The following is a 16560-nucleotide window of genomic DNA, read 5'->3' as shown; positions in this document are numbered from 1 at the left end:
ATAAGTGAACATCATTTGTTTCCAGTAAGATGGACATAGAGAAATTATGGGGAAACATTAAACTTTCTGTAAATCGCGCTCAGGCAAAGTATGTGCCGGGAAAGTGAATTAAAGATGGAAAAGATCCACTGCGGTTTGACAACAAAATTCGAAAAATGCTGAGGAAAGGAGATTTTGCACTCGTGGTCCAAAAACGAAGGTACAAATGCCCTCAGACAAAAGTTAGCAAAATTCGTGGTTCTACAAAATTATCGAAGTGCGAACTTCAAAAAATGGCTCAAAGCACTATGGGACTTAACATCTGAGGTCATCAGTCCCCTAGAACATAGAACTACTTAAACCTAACTAACCTAAGGACATCACACACATCCATGCCCGAGGCAGGATTCGAACCTGCGACGTAGCAGTTGCGCGGTTCCGGACTGAAGTGCCTAGAACCGCTCGGACACCTCGGCCGGCTGCGAACTTCCATCGTCATACGTTAGTGAAAGATCATGCATACAACGCGAGAAAATTCTGATCCTACGTAACATCACTAAGCAGGTCTAAGGCTTCTGTTCACTTACTCGTCGATCAGTCTGGTGTTGCAATAGAACACAGAAAAGGGAAAGCTAAAGTTTTAAATCTCACGTGTAAAAAGTCGTTCATGTGGGTGTAAAACAGGTGTCCTTGGGGTTGAGAAGCACCTGAAAGAGTCGTACAAAATAAGTCGCCAATTCTGGATGGAATTCTACTTCGGTTTTACAGAGAGTAGTCTTCAACATTGGCATATTACTTAGCTTGGATTTATCGCGAATCTCTAACCCTGTGAAAAGTCCCAAGCAATTGAAATAAAACCGCAGTTACCTCCTGTATATAAGACTAGTGGGACAACTCTCATTGTGGTGCAGTTTGTTAGAGCGGATAGCCTACATCAGGGGCAGTAATGCACTCAGGGGCAAACCTATTGTTCTCTTTTGATTAACAGGTCATTCACCTATTGACCTCCTTTGATTGATAGGTCCTTAACCTATTGTTCTGCTAAAAGAATCCTTCCTTCTAATATACAGGTACTTAACCTATTGTTCCCCCACCCCCTCCCACTCCCCTCCACCCTCAGGAAACCACCAATCCACCCCCTTCCCCTCATTGCTACAAGTACACTTTCAGGTCTGAGTTATTGGAATACCACCTCTCATTCTTATCAATTTGATTGACTACTTAATTAAATTGCTCAATTAATTAACCTAACCCCCTCCCCTCCCTCTACCCCCTCCCTGTAGCCCTTCTCCACCTCCAGAAAATGGTGGGAAGTTCCAATTTTGGCAGCGAAAAAAGGGCACTTAGGCTACCTCCACTAAACTAAGAAAATGGCAGGAAAAAAGGTCACTTGGGCTACCTCCACTAACCTAAGTCATCCGACCGCCACCTCTTCCTAGGAATTGGCGAGAAAAGGATTCAGCCTGTCTTGGGCTGCTGGACAGGATGGACATAAGTCTTTATTCTTCATGCAGTGTTTAAACAATTTGAGGCAGTAGGTCCATCCAGTGCGTTCACCATGAGGGCTGGAGTCCAACTGACCTAGTGCACAGTACCGCCACAAGAGGGCACTGTCATCCCATCCGTGACATAATCCAAGATGGTGGCCTGGGGGGGGGGGGGGGGGGAGAGAAATTGCAGGAAAAGGACTCAGCCTGTGCTGGACTGCTGGAGAGAGGAACGAGTGTACTTTATTTATTTTGGAACAATTATTTAGGGATGGATTTCACATAGTTCACTTATTGCACTCATACAAAACACTCACCCTGACACGCTTGGGGTCGTGCTACATAGCCTACAGACCTTCAAACTACTCGTAAATTACCGAAATAATGCAGTACACACCATACAGACCTGCAAACTACTCGTAAATTATTGAAATAATGCATAGCACAGCCTACAGATCTGCTCCCAAAATTATGCAACAGACATGCAAACAACTCGTAAATTGTCAAAAAATAATGCATGTAAAAGGCTCTGCAAACACGCTCACAACGCTTAAACAGCCAAAAATAAAGCAGTGCACGTAAAAAACGGTTTCAAACTATCGTCAACCGCAACGTATCAGAGGCTCCAAGACGCGCACATGCTGACGCCGCCACGAGCCTCTGCCAGACAGATGGGAGCAAAGAGGGGGGGGGTGTGGTGCGGAGGGGGGGGGGGGATGGGGGGCGAGCCATTGCTCTCAGGCCGCTATCGCCTACAGCCAGCAAGTGAAAGTCACATGTACACTCCTGGAAATTGAAATAAGAACACCGTGAATTCATTGTCCCAGGAAGGGGAAACTTTATTGACACATTCCTGGGGTCAGATACATCACATGATCACACTGACAGAACCACAGGCACATAGACACAGGCAACAGAGCATGCACAATGTCGGCACTAGTACAGTGTATATCCACCTTTCGCAGCAATGCAGGCTGCTATTCTCCCATGGAGACGATCGTAGAGATGCTGGATGTAGTCCTGTGGAACGGCTTGCCATGCCATTTCCACCTGGCGCCTCAGTTGGACCAGCGTTCGTGCTGGACGTGCAGACCGCGTGAGACGACGATTCATCCAGTCCCAAACATGCTCAATGGGGGACAGATCCGGAGATCTTGCTGGCCAGGGTAGTTGACTTACACCTTCTAGAGCACGTTGGGTGGCACGGGATACATGCGGACGTGCATTGTCCTGTTGGAACAGCAAGTTCCCTTGCCGGTCTAGGAATGGTAGAACGATGGGTTCGATGACAGTTTGGATGTACCGTGCACTATTCAGTGTCCCCTCGACGATCACCAGTGGTGTACGGCCAGTGTAGGAGATCGCTCCCCACACCATGATGCCGGGTATTGGCCCTGTGTGCCTCGGTCGTATGCAGTCCTGATTGTGGCGCTCACCTGCACGGCGCCAAACACGCATACGACCATCATTGGCACCAAGGCAGAAGCGACTCTCATCGCTGAAGACGACACGTCTCCATTCGTCCCTCCATTCACGCCTGTCGCGACACCACTGGAGGCGGGCTGCACGATGTTGGGGCGTGAGCGGAAGACGGCCTAACGGTGTGCGGGACCGTAGCCCAGCTTCATGGAGACGGTTGCGAATGGTCCTCGCCGATACCCCAGGAGCAACAGTGTCCCTAATTTTCTGGGAAGTGGCGGTGCGGTCCCCTACGGCACTGCGTAGGATCCTACGGTCTTGGCGTGCATCCGTGCGTCGCTGCGGTCCGGTCCCAGGTCGACGGGCACGTGCACCTTCCGCCGACCACTGGCGACAACATCGATGTACTGTGGAGACCTCACGCCCCACGTGTTGAGCAATTCGGCGGTACGTCCACCCGGCCTCCCGCATGCCCATTATACGCCCTCGCTCAAAGTCCGTCAACTGCACATACGGTTCACGTCCACGCTGTCGCGGCATGCTACCAGTGTTAAAGACTGTGATGGAGCTCCGTATGCCACGGCAAACTGGCTGACACTGACGGCGGCGGTGCACAAATGCTGCGCAGCTAGCGCCATTCGACGGCCAACACCGCGGTTCCTGGTGTGTCCGCTGTGCCGTGCGTGTGATCATTGCTTGTACAGCCCTCTCGCAGTGTCCGGAGCAAGTATGGTGGGTCTGACACACCGGTGTCAATGTGTTCTTTTTTCCATTTCCAGGAGTGTATTTTTGGGCATACAGTTAGTTCTTCAAGTGTTATACTGACATCACATGTCTATGTGAATAACAATCAAGTCACCCTCTAGGCTGCATGCGCTTCTTTACCATTGCTGGTGCGATACCTCTCTACCTGTTGATACTGACGTCACAGGTCGTGCTATAGAAATCTGTTCCAATGGTTCCCAGAATAGTACAGGATGCATTGTTCCTTGCTACCCTAACAGGACATATGAGTCACCTCTTGCTGCACACGTGTTTACTGTGACCTGCAAGTCCAGCGTCAAGAGAGAGATGTCTGCACAGCGGCTCACCCAGCAGGTGCATCTAAAAGGTTCTCACTGTTATGCTAACGCCATGCTGTTGTTGTTGTGGTCTTCAGTCCTGAGACTGGTTTGATGCAGCTCTCCATGCTACTCTACCCTGTGCAAGCTTCTTCATCTCCCAGTACCTACTGCAACCTACATCCTTCTGAATCTGCTTAGTGTATTCCTCTCTTGGTCTCCCTCTACGATTTTTACCCTCCACCCTGCCCTCCGATGCTAAATTGGTGATCCCTTGACGCCTCAGAACATGTCCTACCAACCGATCCCTTCTTCTAGACAAGTTGTGCCACAAACTTCTCTTCTCCCCAATCATATTCAATACCTCCTCATTATGATCTACCCATCTAATCTTCAGCGTTCTTCTGTAGCACCACATTTCGAAAGCTTCTATTCTTTTCTTGTCCAAACTAGTTCTCGTCCATGTTTCACTTCCATACATGGCTACCCTCCTTACAAATACTTTCAGAAACGCCTTCCTGAGACTTAAATCAATACTCGATGTTAACAAATTTCTCTTCTTCAGAAACGCTTTCCTTGTCATTGCCAGTGTACATTTGATATCCTCTCTACTTCAACCATCATCAATTATTTTGCTCCCCAAATAGCAAAACTCCTTTACTACTTTAAGTGTCTCATTTCCTAATCTAATTCCCTCAGCATCACCCGACTTAATTCGACTACATTCCATTATCCTCGTTTTACTTTTGTTGATGTTCATCTTATACCCTCCTTTCATGACACTGTCCATTCCGTTCAACTGCTCTTCCAAGTCCTTTGCTGTCTCCGACAGAATTACAATTTCGTCAGCGAACCTCAAAGTTTTTATTTCTTCTCCATGGATTTTAATACCTACTCCGAATTTTTCTTTTGTTTCCTTCAATGCTTGCTCAATATACAGATTGAATAACATCGGGGATAGGCTACAACCCTGTCTCACTCCCTTCGCAACCACTGCTTCCCTTTCGTGCCCCTCGACTCTTATAACTGTCATCTGGTTTCTGTACAAATTGTAAATAGCCTTTCACTCCCTGTATTTTACCCCTGTCACCTTCAGAATTTGAAAGAGAGTATTCCAGTCAACATTGTCGAAAGCTTTCTCTAAGTCTACAAATGCTAGAAACGTAGGTTTGCCTTTCCATAATCTAGCTTCTAAGATAAGTCGTAGGGTCAGTATTGCCTCACGTGTTCCTTATTTCTACGGAATCCAAACTGATCTTCCCCGAGGTCAGCTTCTACCAGTTTTTCCATTCGTCTGTAGAGAATACGTGTTAGTATTTTGCATACGTGACTTATTAAACTGATTGTTCGCTAATTTTCGCATCTGTCAATACCTGCTTTCTTTGGGATTGGAATTATTATATTCTTCTTGAAGTCTGAGGGTATTTTGCCTGTCTCATACATCTTGCTCACCAGATGGAAGAGTTTTGTCAGGACTGGTTCTCCCAAGGCCGTCAGTAGTTCTAATGGAATGTTGTCTACTCCTGGGGCCTTGTTTCGACTCAGGTCTTTCAGTGCTCTGTCAAACTCTTAACGCAGTATCGCATCTTCCATTTCATCTTCATCTACATCCTCTTCCATTTCCATAATATTGTCCTCAAATACATTGCCCTTGTATAGGCCCTCTATATACTCCCTCCACCTTTCTGCTTTCCCTTTTTGCTTAGAACTGTGTTTCCATCTGAGCTCTTGATATTCATACAAGTGGTTCTCTTTTCTCCAAAGGTCTCTTTAATTTTCCTGTAGGCAGTATCTATCTTACCCCTAGTGAGATAACCCTCTACATCCTTACATTTGTTCTCTAGCCATCCCTGCTTAGCCATTTTGCACTTCCTGTCGATCTCATTTTTGAGACCGTTTGTATTCCTTTTTGCCTGATTCATTTACTGCATTTTTATATTTTCTCCTTCCATCAATTAAATTCAGTATTTCTTCTGTTACCCAAGGATTTCTACTAGCCCTCGTCTTTTTACCTACTAGGTCCTCTGCTGCCTTCACTACTTCATTCCTCAAAGCTACCCATTCTTCTTCTACTGTATTTCTTTCCCCCATTCCTGTCAATTGTTCCCTTATGCTCTCCCTGAAACTCTGTACAACCTCTGATTTAGTCAGTTTATCCAGGTCCCATCTCCTTAAATTCCCACCTTTTTGCAGTTTCTTCAGTTTTAATCTACAGTTCATAACCAATAGGTTGTCATCAGAGTCCACATCTGCCCCTGGAAATGTCTTACAATTTAAAACCTGGTTCCTAAATCTCTGTCTTACCATTATGTAATCTACCTGAAACCTGTCAGTATCTCCAGGCTTCTTCCATGTATACAACCTTTTTTTATGATTCTTGAACCAAGTGTTAGCTATGATTAAGTTGTGCTCTGTGCAAAATTCTATCAGGCGGCTTCCTCTTTCATTTCTTAGCCCCAGTCAATATTCACCTACTATGTTTCCTTCTCTCCCTTTTCCTACTATCGAATTCCAGTCACCCATGACTATTAATTTTCGTCTCCCTTCACTATCTGAATAATTTCTTTTATTTCATCATACATTTCTTCAATTTCTGCGTCATCTGCAGAACTAGTTGGCATATAAACTTGTACTACTGTAGTAGGCGTGGGCTTCGTGTCTATCTTGTCCACTATAATGCGTTCACTATGCTGTTTGTAGTAGCTTACCCGTACTCCTATTTTCTTATTCATTATTAAACCTACTCCAGCATTACCCCTATGTGATTTTGTATTTTATAACCCTGTATTCACCTGACCAAAAGTATTGTTCCTCCTGCCACCGAACTTCACTAATTCCCACTATATCTAACTTTAACCCATCCATTTCCCTTTTTAAATTTTCTAACCTACCTGCCCGATTAAGGGATCTGACATTCCACGCTCCGATCCGTAGAACGCCAGTTTTCTTTCTCCTGATAACGACGTCCTCTTGAGTAGTCCCCGCCCGGAGATCCGAATGGGGGGCTATTTTACCTCCGGAATATTTTACCCAAAAGGACGCCATCATCATTTAATCATACAGTAAAGCTGCATGCCCTCGGGAAAAACTACGGCCGTAGTTTCCCCTTGCTTTCAGCCGTTCGCAGTACCAGCACAGCAGGGCTGTTTTGGTCAGTGTTACAAGGCCAGATCAGTCAATCATCCAGACTGTTGCCCCTGCAACTACTGAAAAGGCTGCTGCCCCTCTTCACGAACCACACGTTTGTCTGGCCTCTCAACAGATACCCCTCCGTTGTGGTTGCACCTACGGTACGGCTATCTGTATCGCTGAGGCACACAAGCCTCCCCACCAACTGAAAGGTACATGGTTCTTGGGGCTATGGCTATGTAAATAAGAGGCAAGTTGGCCTCTTGGAAATCGTAAAGTACCCCAGAAATAGTTAACAGTCGCTTTTGTAGGAGCTTTCATGATGTCTCAGCTTGTCCACAGGGAAATTCTTGCCCAAACAGGAGCTGTTTACGAAAGTAGCTCTGAATAAAACCGAATGCATTCTTTCTGATGTTGCTAACGTGGAACCCCAACTGTCACATGTTACCCTTTCTGGAAATCGTTAAGTGCAGCTTTCAACAAACATCTCCAAATTGGCAAACGTTCTCACCTCTATACAGGGTGGTCCATTGATCGTGAAGAGGCCAAATACCTTACGAAATAAGCGTCAAACGAAAAAACTACAAAGAACGAAACTTGTCTAGCTTGAAGGGGAAAACCAGATGGCGCTATGGTTGGCTCTCTAGATGGCGCTGCCATAGGTCAAACGGATATCAACTGCCTTTTTTTTAAATAGGAACGCCATTTAGTATTTTAACATGGTTTGCCAGAATATTATACCATTTACGCGATACTTCTCGATATCAAGCACATAGCAATATCGCATGTGCATAGCAGTATTGCTCGCGCAACATAATTCTGAAGATATAGACTGGAAAATACACTCCTGGAAATTGAAATAAGAACACCGTGAATTCATTGTCCCAGGAAGGGGAAACTTTATTGACACATTCCTGGGGTCAGATACATCACATGATCACACTGACAGAATCACAGGCACATAGACACAGGCAACAGAGCATGCACAATGTCGGCACTAGTACAGTGTATATCCACCTTTCGCAGCAATGCAGGCTGCTATTCTCCCATGGAGACGATCGTAGAGATGCTGGATGTAGTCCTGTGGAACGGCTTGCCATGCCATTTCCACCTGGCGCCTCAGTTGGACCAGCGTTCGTGCTGGACGTGCAGACCGCGTGAGACGACGATTCATCCAGTCCCAAACATGCTCAATGGGGGACAGATCCGGAGATCTTGCTGGCCAGGGTAGTTGACTTACACCTTCTAGAACACGTTGGGTGGCACGGGATACATGCGGACGTGCATTGTCCTGTTGGAACAGCAAGTTCCCTTGCCGGTCTAGGAATGGTAGAACGATGGGTTCGATGACGGTTTGGATGTACCGTGCACTATTCAGTGTCCCCTCGACGATCACCAGTGGTGTGCGGCCAGTGTAGGAGATCGCTCCCCACACCATGATGCCGGGTGTTGGCCCTGTGTGCCTCGGTCGTATGCAGTCCTGATTGTGGCGCTCACCTGCACGGCGCCAAACACGCATACGACCATCATTGGCACCAAGGCAGAAGCGACTCTCATCGCTGAAGACGACACGTCTCCATTCGTCCCTCCATTCACGCCTGTCGCGACACCACTGGAGGCGGGCTGCACGATGTTGGGGCGTGAGCGGAAGACGGCCTAACGGTGTGCGGGACCGTAGCCCAGCTTCATGGAGACGGTTGCGAATGGTCCTCGCCGATACCCCAGGAGCAACAGTGTCCCTAATTTGCTGGGAAGTGGCGGTGCGGTCCCCTACGGCACTGCGTAGGATCCTATGGTCTTGGCGTGCATCCGTGCGTCGCTGCGGTCCGGTCCCAGGTCGACGGGCACGTGCACCTTCCGCCGACCACTGGCGACAACATCGATGTACTGTGGAGACCTCACGCCCCACGTGGTGAGCAATTCGGCGGTACGTCCACCCGGCCTCCCGCATGTCCACTATACGCCCTCGCTCAAAGTCCGTCAACTGCACATACGGTTCACGTCCACGCTGTCGCGGCATGCTACCAGTGTTAAAGACTGCGATGGAGCTCCGTATGCCACGGCAAACTGGCTGACACTGACGGCGGCGGTGCACAAATGCTGCGCAGCTAGCGCCATTCGACGGCCAACACCGCGGTTCCTGGTGTGTCCGCTGTGCCGTGCGTGTGATCATTGCTTGTACAGCCCTCTCGCAGTGTCCGGAGCAAGTATGGTGGGTCTGACAAACCGGTGTCAATGTGTTCTTTTTTCCATTTCCAGGAGTGTATTTCTCTAGAAACTGGAAACTTTAGCGAGGTGGAGCGTTCTGTAAACCACTGAGTAACTAGAAACGTATCCCATCTGCAAAGACCTTTACGTGAAAACTCGAAAAAAATAGAGTAAACTGATATTTCCACTTGTGAATACCGATGTCAGTGATGTAACAAATTCCAAATCATTCCTATAATCTACAAAATCAACTAAGGTGTTTCTAATGTCCAGAGAACCAGCAAATGTGCCTTCCACCTGTCTTCCACCTGCTAGATGCACACATCACAATCGATGTTCTCTCAACTAAATAATGAGGGGAAACTTGAAGAAGCTGTTAATCGGACAACTTATATGGCAGAGAATAATGGTCCGGCGCAAACACATGCCTGTATTGAATCTTTTCAAATTTCCATCACAAAAGCTGTCCAACACATTCAAAGTATTAGTTCGCTATTCAGCCATCTAGAGGACGACACGGTTAAGTCAGCTACGTTCCTGCATCCTGACAGGCCTCTCCATTCCGACAGCTCCTACCGTTAGCCGGAAATGTGAATCGTTCCCGCCACAGGTCACAGGCGCTGCACACCAAGCACGCATAAACAGAATCTTCCTAGGAAACTGGCCACATATATATTTTATCACTGTACTTAAAATTAAATATTACAATCGCAGTCTCAATTGGACATTTGAAAATGAGCGAAGTATCGGAAATACGCCCTGCCATAGGCTGTGGCTCTGGAAATAGAAATATCTGTACCATTCTTATGACTTGACATACCCTTCCCTTTGCTGTCACAGTATTCCACGTCAAATCCATACCTTTCCTATGACTGGACATAGTCATTTCCTTTGCACATGTTGGAACACACACACACATACTTTATAAGCCTGATACTGAAGGAGGACCTATCATTCATTCCCTACTACTAAGTATAATACTTGGCCAATAACTGACTGCTGGCGATACGAAATAACACTGACCGAAAATCAGCAATGGGTGGATATGTCGCATAAGTTTTTCTTGCAAGTGGTACAACTGTGTCTTAGAGGGGCATAATCGTCTTAAAAACCACCATATGTTAAAAAAACACGATCGCAACGACCATATTACTATCACAAGCGGTCATGGATCTACAGGTACACACAAGTATCCATGTTAAAAGCTATTCCATGTTTATAAATCGAGGCATGGAATTACCTCCGAAAGGAGTGGTTTTTCCAGACAAATACAGTGACACTAAACATAGGCGGTGATTGCTGGAGTGTATATTATCAGACCAACCACGTCACTGACAATGAAACCTCGTAACAGAAAGTGATTTGGGTAAGGAACATGGCATGAACTCAGTATTTCCAACTCCCTCATGCTGATGCTAGATATTTCTCCAGTATTTGTAATGCATCCTGTCTTGATGCCGTGTCAGAGGTTCTGCAATATGTCCACTGGGCTATAGGGGAAGGCTGATTGAGAAGGATCACTAACAGTAGATGGTGTGCTGACTGAGGTTGTAAGAAATGTGCACTAGCTTTTCAGGTCTCTAGTGTTATGCTCTATAGTTCAAATGCCACCTGGGATTTGGAATCAGATCTTTCCATTCAACCACATACCCCCATTGGATACTATGGAGAAGTCTTTTAATGATTACAGCCACTAGTGAATCATATTTCTGGCACTCTCATATCCTCAAACGAGTCACCTTTTTCGAACCTATCAGCTACAGAAAAATTTTAGATAGTCCCTATGCCTCATACAACTGTTGCCATTTATGCAGCTTTGCACATGTGATCGTTCCAATTTAAGTAGTAGGGACTGAGCAGAAATCGAAGAGAGCTGTATCTACCAACTTCTGCAACACTTGTAGAAACAGAGTGACCTGAGTTAGTGTGACAGGACCCTGTTTTGACCATTCAGTGGAAATGGAAACATGTTGTCATAGCTCCACCAACAGTGTTCAATGTGTAAGGTCAGTGCCAAAGGAAGCCTACGCCTGCAACATGATGTAGTATAAAAGACAGTACAGAAACTGGGGGGAGGACAAGTGTTTTCCTACTGCATTGTGGTGCACCACCAAACCACAAACAACTGCTGTTAGAAGCAGATACGCATCCCTCAGGGCCCATTCACGTCTATCACCCCAACATTCTATCTTCGTTATTCTGTACCATGCAACAGAGAAAAATTAAGAACTATAAAAGCTCCACTAACATTATCCAAAAGAGAACTCGATAAGATTTTGACTGCATCTCTCTCCTCCCATATATCGAAAACAAATACCGTCCACGTGCCAGCATCGAGCACATGTGACAATCCTATTAAATATACAGCTATTGATCCATTGCATGGACCAGTGTAAAGTTGCATCAGCTGCACTGTAGGAGGATGACCGTATCCCACAAACTATACCATAAGTCGAAGAGGTCCTCCCTGTGACCCTGTGTCGTTATTTGAAACATGGTTTTTTTCTGCTGTAACACGCTTTGTACTCTGCCACACATTTTGTTTTTTTCTGCTACCACTTCGAGGTCTGTGTCAGGTTCTAAACTGACATTAACACGTTCTGATCCATTGCTTCTCACAGAAAACTAGACATCACATGGTATACATCATGTCGTTACTGTTGCTACCATAACACACCACACACAATGCATGATTCTAAATGAAAGACAATTACAACATAAGGAAACTGGAAGAGTTTACCAGCGTTGTGGAGAGTTTCCAAACTGCTGTCCGAAGGTGATTGACAACCTCCACATTTAAACTCAGTGACAGAATAACTGATGGCTCTGTGTTTCTTTTTGACTGATTCCTCATATTGCAGTCATGTACACGATCACTGTTTCGGAGCCAGCCATCCCCAGAAGGTGTTGCCCCTCTTCCAAAGCTCTTTCTCCAACTCAAACAAGCGCTGTCAGACAATCATTATATGGTAACCACCAGTATGGCGGTGGACGGATGGGATGGGAAAGACACTGTCGATGTACTGTAATAATAAGCATCACAGTTGTAACGTGAACTGATGTGGAGGTCGGAGGTCGATAGGTCGATGGCAGCATGTCATGACCTCACACAAATGCAGGATGCTTTTCGATCAGTACCCCTGAGTTTTTCAGCTGGATGATAGAGGCTAGCACGAGTGGGGGGGGGGGGGGGGGGTTGTAGGAGTCTTGAACATTCTATAATATTACTACTGGAATACTTTAGTAAATAACCTTTACTTAACTTTGTCCTGCTACTGCACTCCAGGAACATAACTAATAACAACTATCTTTTTTGAATACAAACGACTCATTAACAAACATTAACTGGATTATAAACAAGCAAGATAACACAGTTCTGGTATTGCACGCATAATACATGCGCGAACTAGAGGCTGTGAACACAGCGAGCTGAAGGCTATTCTAATCTGACTTCGCTCATGACCTGCAGCTGACTCGGCCGTTGCGATCTGCCATACGGCGGTGCTGCAAGCGCCAGCGAGTCCAGAGAGGTTGCAAGTGCTGAATCGATTATCGCAACTTCTAGCGTGGTGTCTAACGTTGACATCACATGAACAATTTTAGCAATTTTACAGTAATTTCAACACCGATCAATGATGCGACAGCATGTTTCCCAATTTCAGTATCATAGCTAAACTGCCCCTTCTCTACTTTGCGTCAGCATGTGGGCACGTTGGAGCCTCTGAAACGCTGCAGTTGGCAATAGTTTGAGAGTGTTTTTTATGTGTACTGAGTGTTTGTGCACTACACTATTTTCGGCTGTTTAAACGCTGTGAGCCTGTTTGCAGAGCCTTTTACATGCATTATTTTTTGACAATTTACGAGTTGTTTGCGTGTGTGTTTCATTACTTTCGAGCAGGTCTGGAGGCTGTGCTATGCATTATTTCAGTAATTTACGAGTAGTTTTCAGGTCTGTGTGCTGTCTACTGAATTATTTATACAGTTTACGAGTAGTGGCGTGTCTGCAAAGCGTTTTATATGAATTATTTTGACAATTTTCGAATTGTTTTCATGTCTGTACATCAGTGTACTGCATTATTTTAGTGATTTACAAGTAGTTTGCAAGTCTGTATGCTGTGTACTGCACTATTTCGGTAATCTGCGAATTGTTTGCGTGTATGTACATCGGTTTACTGCATTATTTCGGTGATTTACGAGTAGTTTGCAGGTCTGTAGGCTATGTAATGTGGCCCCAAGCGTGTCAGGGCAAGTGTTTTGCAACAGTGTAATAAATGAACTATGTGAAATCCATCCCTAAATAAATTGTTCCAAAATAAATAAAGTACACTCCTTCCTCTCTCCAGCAGCCTAGCACAGGCTGAGTCCTTTTCCTGCAATCCCCCCCCCCCCCCCAGACCGCCATCTTGGATTATGTCACAGATGGGATGACAGCGCCCTCCGGTGGTGGTACTGTGCACTAGGTCAGTTTGACTCCAGCCCTCATGGTGAAATTGCTTAAACAAACACTGCATGCAGAATAAAGACTTATGTTCATCCTATCCAGCACCCCAAGACAGGCTGAGTCCTTTTTCCGCCAGTTCCTAGTAAGAGGTGGCGGTCGGATGACTTAGGTTAGTGGAGGTAGCCCAAGTGACCTATTTTCACGCCGTTTTCTTAGGTTAGTGGATATAGACCAAGTGCCCTTTCTTCCCTGCCAAAATTTGAACTCCCAACCATTTTCTGGAGGTGGGATTTGGGGAGGGTGTTAGGTTAATTAATTGATCCATTCAATTAAGTAGTCAATCAAATTGATAAGAGTGAGAGGGGCTATTCCAATAACTCAGACCTGAAAGTGTACTTGTAGCACCGAGGCGGAAGGGGTGAGTTGGAGGTTTGGCTCAAATGGTTCAAATGGCTCTGAGCACTATGGGACTTAACTTCTAAGGTCATCAGTCCCCTAGAATTTAGAACTACTTAAACCTATGTAACCCAAGGACATCACACACATCCATGCCCGAGGCAGCATTCGAACCTGCGACCGTAGCGGCCGCGCGGTTCCAGACTGTAGCGCCTTTAACCGCTTAGCCACCGCGGCCGGCTAGTTGGAGGTTTGCTCAGGGTGGAGGGGAGTGGAAGGGGATGGGGGAACAATACGTTAAGTACCTGTCAATCAAAAGGAAGGACCTTTCAATCAAAGGAGAACAATAGGTTTGCCCCTGAGTGCATACCTGACCCTGATGTAGACAATCTGCACTAACAAACTGAAGCATAACGAAGTCTGTCCCACTACTTATAAGAGCTATAAAGGCATGGACCCACAAAATTACAGACCAAGATTATTAATATCGATTTGTTACAGAATTCTTGAGCATTTTCTAAGTTCGAATATAACTAATTTCCATCAGATAGAAAAGCTACTGTTCGTAAATCAGTACTGATTTACAAAGTATCGCTCATGCGAAACTTATCTTGCCCTTAAATCGTGTGTATCCTGTGAACGATGAGTGAAAGACAACAGGCAGTCTGCATATTCGTAGATTTTCCGAAAGCGTTTGGCAAAGTATCCCACTGCAGACTGTTAATGAAGGGCCATGCGTACGGAATAAGTTTCCAGATATTTTAGTGGCTCAAAGCCTTCTTAAGTAATATAATGAAGTATGTTGTCCTGGACTGTGAGTGTTCATGAGAGACAAGAGTGTTGTCAGGAGCATCCCAGCGAAGTGTGATGGAATCGCTCTTATTCCATATGTAGGCTGTTAAAAAATATCCCACACCATGAGAGGTGGTAGTATGGACCAAAACAAGACAAAAATGTCCGGTTAACATGGGCTCTTAAATGAATACCTTAAGAGTTATGTGCACTTGTTCATATTCGCTACTGTGAATAGCATCTCTTCTACTGCAAGCTGGTTACCTATTACTAGCGACCTACAGAATGCAGTAAATAAATGACGGCACGATCCTCTATTAATGAGAATTGGCAAAGCAAACGAATGTAATTATGAAATAAAGGTTGTGGGAACTGGCGGATCTGTTGCGTAGGCTGAGGTTTACGTTCACGCCATATTTAATACACTTTGGTACATTAAGAGCTCTGCTGATCCACAGTATCAGAATAATGTGTTTGCATTTGTTTACTGCATTCCATAGGTCATCGCAATAGCAAAGTGCTTGCAGAAGAGGCGTCGTGATTCAGAGTGACGAAGATAAACAAGTGCTCATAGTTCTTAAGGTATGCATTAATTGATCTCCACTCGACATGTTTTGTTGTTTCGGTCCATGCTACCATCTCACAAAGTATGGAATGCTTTAACATCCAGCGTATTTAAACGATCTGACAGATAAGGAAGAGCACCAACCTGCAGCTGTTTTCTGACAATTTTCAGTAGGAAGAACAGTCTGAGTTGAAATAACAGCAGAAGGTTCATTGACGGGTTTCGTCTTTTTGAGACGTCTTCAGAATTTGTTTAGGAACTGCGTGTAATGCGTTAGTCATAAAAAGGCAAAATTTTTGTATGCACCTTCGCATACCAAAATTTTGCCAATTTCCGACTAATACATTACCCGTAGTTCCTAAACAAATTCTGAAGATGCCTCAAAGGGTGAGACGTGTCAATAAAGCTCCTCTGTAATTACATTTGACCATTTCTCCTACTGAAAATATATCACGGTTGCTACACCGTGGCCATAGAGAGTAAGGATTTATATATTTTTTGTTGACTGTGTGGTATAGGGGAAGGTGTCATCGTCGAGTGACTGTAGGACCATAAGGGATGACTTAGAATTTCTCTTTGGTGTGATGGATGGCAGTTTGCTCTACATGTAGAAAACTGGAAGCTAATGCAGATGAGTGGGAAAACTAGCGTGTAACTTTCGAATACAATACTAGAGGTGTGCTACTGGACACAGTCACGTCGATAAATACCTAGGCGTAACGCTGCAAAGCGATCTGAATAATGTCAATAGTAGGGAAAGGGAATGGTAGACTTCTGTTTATTGGGATAATTCTAGAAAATTATAGCTCATCTATAAAAGAGACCACGTATGGAACACTAGTGCGACAAATTCTTAAGTCTGCTCGAGCGTTTGAAATCGCCAACAGGTCGCTTCAAGGAAAACATCGAAACCATTCTGAGTTGTGCTGATACATGTGTTACCGATAGGTTTCATCAACACGCCAGTATTACAGAAATGCTCCAAGAACTCAAATGGGAATCTCTGGAGGAAGGCGTCGTTCTTTTCACGGAACATTACAGAGAACAGTTGACTGCAGAACGACCCTACTGGCGCCAATGCGC

This window comes from Schistocerca cancellata, chromosome 7 (genome assembly GCF_023864275.1).
Source record: "Schistocerca cancellata isolate TAMUIC-IGC-003103 chromosome 7, iqSchCanc2.1, whole genome shotgun sequence".
NCBI classification, from domain to species: domain Eukaryota; kingdom Metazoa; phylum Arthropoda; class Insecta; order Orthoptera; family Acrididae; genus Schistocerca; species Schistocerca cancellata.
This window is presented reverse-complemented; position numbering follows the sequence as displayed.